Source organism: Halyomorpha halys, unplaced genomic scaffold (genome assembly GCF_000696795.3).
Source record: "Halyomorpha halys isolate HHAL.00 unplaced genomic scaffold, Hhal_1.1 Scaffold226.1, whole genome shotgun sequence".
In the NCBI taxonomy this organism is placed as follows: domain Eukaryota; kingdom Metazoa; phylum Arthropoda; class Insecta; order Hemiptera; family Pentatomidae; genus Halyomorpha; species Halyomorpha halys.
Window position 1 is genome coordinate 75,040 of NW_027115630.1, and position 4,271 is coordinate 79,310.

General features: G+C 28.2%; 1 long non-coding RNA gene across 3 annotated transcripts in view; it reads right to left on the reverse strand.

Annotated features, from left to right (window-relative positions):
• The window catches only part of LOC136797088 (uncharacterized), a 235,837-nt gene that overhangs the window by 46,084 nt on the left and 185,482 nt on the right, over positions 1-4,271 (reverse strand). The window contains exon 4 of one of the 3 annotated variants that reach the window (XR_010844909.1): positions 440-569. The exons of 1 other annotated variant lie outside the window; for it this stretch is intronic. This is a non-coding gene — a long non-coding RNA (uncharacterized lncRNA). Of the gene's footprint in view, positions 1-439; positions 570-4,271 lie in introns of those variants that run through there. One more of the 3 variants, XR_010844907.1, reaches the window with a different exon arrangement.

A 4,271-nucleotide genomic window follows, 5' to 3' on the forward strand; every position in this document is an offset into this window, starting at 1 on the left:
ATATATATATATATATATACTCAACCAATATACATTTAAAAAAATAAATGGAGTTATATATAATCACATTTTCCTCAACCAAAACCCCGAGCAGTTATGTTGATAATCAATTTAAATTTAATGTAATCTATTGACCCATCTGCTCACTGACAGAGAATTCGTCCGAGCACTGAAAGACAATGGTTCTGCAGCCATCACTAACGGGTTCTGACCGAACAAAGAGTCACGGAACTGTGTCGTCAGGCTTCGATTTCCCTGATGATTATTTCGGGGATGGAATAATTGTTGGATAACTAAGTCAAATCCAGAAAAATTATAAAAATAACATACTTATTTACGAAGTCTTTGGTAACGAAATAGTAACAATAGGTTTAAAGTTTTAAATCTTAATCATTATTATTAGTATATCTATAGTATATTTTTTTTTAACATAAAAGATTTTTTTTTTTTTTTTTGCTGCAGTAATCTGACTACACGAAACTCATAGCAACCAATTGAAAGACAAATTTCTACAAAAATAATTCATCTTACCACCAACATGAGGACTACCAATCAGACTGCTTACTTACCTGTAAAAATAAAAAAATCGTTAAAAAAATTAAAAACAAAGTACTATTAACAAAATAGAATGCTAGCTTTTCATAAAGTGCAGATCTAATAGCTAGTTAAAGCTATACATAAAATTTTGCTAGTACTATTAAGCTAAAACTCAGAATTTAGTGACATTTAAAGAAAAAATATATGTTTAGAGCGATACAGATTAAGTTTATATAAATAAAATGAAAATAAAAATGTTAATGAAAAAATGACAATTCCGGCAGAAGCAAACCCATTTCCTACAACCTCTTCGCACACCGCCACAGTTACTACTACTTTGATTCCACAGAGAGATAGTGAGAGTTACAAAGTTTCTTTTGCCTAGCATCAATAAGATATTTTAGTCAAAAAAGATAATATATTTATGTGAGTATATAATCAAATAAAACCAGGAAAAGGGAGGTCGCTACAGAAAATTCCTAAATTGTAAAACCGGATAGCTCAATAGTAATCGTATGATTGATTTAAGTTCTATCTTTGATTTAATAAGTATCTGCCGTCTTTATAAGGCGAAGTGTTTCGATCAAACACACTAATATAAGAACTGAAATTTATTGGCATAACGACCCACTATTACTTGCAACGAACCAACATTGAACAAATAAAATAAAAAACGTTTTTAAGGGACCTCAGAAAGAACAATACATAAATAGAACAGCCAGAGACAATAATAAATTAACCAATAGAGAGAAGTAGCAGGCTGAGTTATTGACCCTGATCAATAATGTATAGTGGGATCGCCTCTTCAAATGCCTCTGCCGTATAATGTCTTTTAGCCTGTCACGTGTCCTGAGGTCACTGGTACAACGGAGGTCCTATTACTTAAGAAACCCTAAGAATCCTATTTGAGGGGTATGGAGATAGCATGTCGAAGCAAATACAACCACAAGTTGAGCATGTAATTAAATCGTAGGAAGATATTTAACAAAAATATTCACATAAAAAATGTTAACTGAAATTTTTATTTTACATTATGCTCAGTTATATCATAACTATAATATTAAAATAAAGCTCAAATTTATATTGAACAATTTCTCTTACTATATTTAAAGTGTGATAATAGATAAGCGAATTATTAAAGTTAATGAAATAAAAGTATAAATATTTATAATAATAAAGTATAAAAAAATAAAATAAATGATAATAAATAAGCAAATTGTTAAAGTTAATGAAATAAAAGTATAAATGTATATGAATAAACTTAGACATTATAGCCTAGCAATAAAAAAAAACTTATAACTTTAATAAACTTATTTTCGGTGACTCCTTGATAACGGCCAGAGGGCCGAAACGTAATAAGAATATTATAATTCATTAGTAAATTTTAAACATTAATAAACCGCCCATAGCTCAGTAATTATAAAGACAAATTTAGATAATTTGTTATAGTACTACATTTAAACCATTTACTTTTACCTAGCGTTTCTAAAAAAAAAAAATAATAAATGCCATTCTAATTTAGTATTAATATTTTTTACGGAAACCTTCTAAAATAACGACATCGCTGGCTGCTTATATTGATGGAAAGGCGAAACTCCCCTTTTTCTGGCGGGTCCAATAACTTCGAAATCGGATATACTGAAGATCAAGTACAGAGCTTCAAACCGAACAGTAATTTAAAGGCTTGAAAATAAGGAGAGCAAAGAAACAAAAAGTTGAATTTACGATGATATTTTTTATATAAAGTTTATTTGTGAGCTCAATCAAAATATGCCGTTTTTGATAAAAATAAGGCTCGTTTAATTAGTAATTAATACATTTTTTGAGTTAATTTGATAAAAAATCAAATACTTTAATATATTACCAAAAAAAAAAAATTATCCTAATAGAAGAGGACACGCATTAGAAATATTTACACTTTTTTTTGGCAACATTTACTCGAAATACATGCATGTAAAATAATTAAATTTTATGAGAATTTCAGTCGATAAATAAATCACATTTTTACAGGTTCACTTGAGTCTAGGAAATACATTAAAATAATATATATTTTTACCAAATAGGTCAAATTTGTTCTAGAAAATATTGGCAGTTGTTGAAATGCTTTTTACATAACATATTAAAGTTTTTGGGTATGTTTCAAACTAAAAATTCTTACTAAGAGCCAAGATTGATTATACGAAACTGTTCAGATACGCCACAAGCTTTACTGCTAATTTAATTTTCAATAAAAAAAAAGGAACACATCTGACAATATATATTTTAGGTGTATACACAGAGAAAGATAGAATGAAGTTTTTTTTATAAACTGTTAATGATTGGATTATTATATAATATATATGGTATTAATTATAACTTCTTCTAAAGTAGAAGCAATCTCCCAAGCATAGAATAACTCATAAGCAGCATAGAATAATAAACATACAGCTGATCACTTTTTATAGTTTGAACTATCCACATAAATTTTATTACATTAAAAAAAACAGATTTATTTAATTGAATAAGCAGAGCTAGAAAAATATTTTAAATTATTTACTAAATAAAGTCCTGCTGATCTCCATATAGGCTCGGGAACAAGGAGGAAAGGTCTATTTATACGAAGATGACGCCTCCACAAGGAGACGGGCGATGGGCGAAAGAGGATCAGAAGGTCAGACCAATACAATCTACAATCAGGAAATCATTACTTGCTCCTAACCGATTTTTCTCTTGAGGGCCACTTAATGTCGCAACGTGGACTCTCCTACATCCCAAACATTATGTAACTCACCTTTAAAAGTATCCAAAAATAAAGCCAATTATCTAAAGCTTAGAAAACAAGAAACGAAATAAACGATCAACTCTTTCGCAACGTAATTTGGGTATTAAGGGTAAAATCTAATCATCTTTCCAATTTATACGGCAAAAAAGTACTTGAGTGATTTATCAATATCTGATGAACAGTTTAAAAACATTCGTCTAAGTAACTTTCTGATGAACCAGGAAAAATGATTTTTTTTTTTTAACTGTTTTTATCTCTGAAATCTTAGACTTTTATTTATATCTTTAAATCAGACACCAAACTAATTTGAAATGTTATGACCTTATGACAATCCTCGGAACTCAGCCTGGCCATTTGTCTTTTTAAACAAAAGGTGACCAATTGGAGACTTCATTCGCCCTTATCTCGGTTATTTATAAAGATAAAGAACAGGTGAATAATTAAAATAATAATTTTACAAAAATTATTAACTTCAAAATAATTTCGAAGTTGAAAATAACACAGAGCTAATTTTTTTATTCAATGATAAGCTGAATGCCAATCTTTATGAATTATCTTAGAAATAATGAACCAGAGTTTTTATTTTTGGCACACTTGAATAATACTAACTTAACATACTTGTACATAATGCTTAACAATACCGTTACCAAAAAAAATTAATTTCAATATTAATGATCCCAATTGAAAAGAGACAATACAAAATAAAGAACGTAACAACCATAAAATTTCTGGGAACAATACATTTAATTTTTTAGAAAAATAATAATAATGCATTTTAAAGGACTAAAAATAAAAGGACGCCTAGGATGACAATATCAATTATCAAATAAAAGAAAATAAATAACTTTTAATTGCTCTAATAAAACGAATGTATTAAAAGAAAAATTAATAGAATTATTTTTAGAACGTTTCCAAAAAATGAACTTAAATCTGAAACTATTCATTAAGCTTAGTTCAAAATAAAAGGATACAA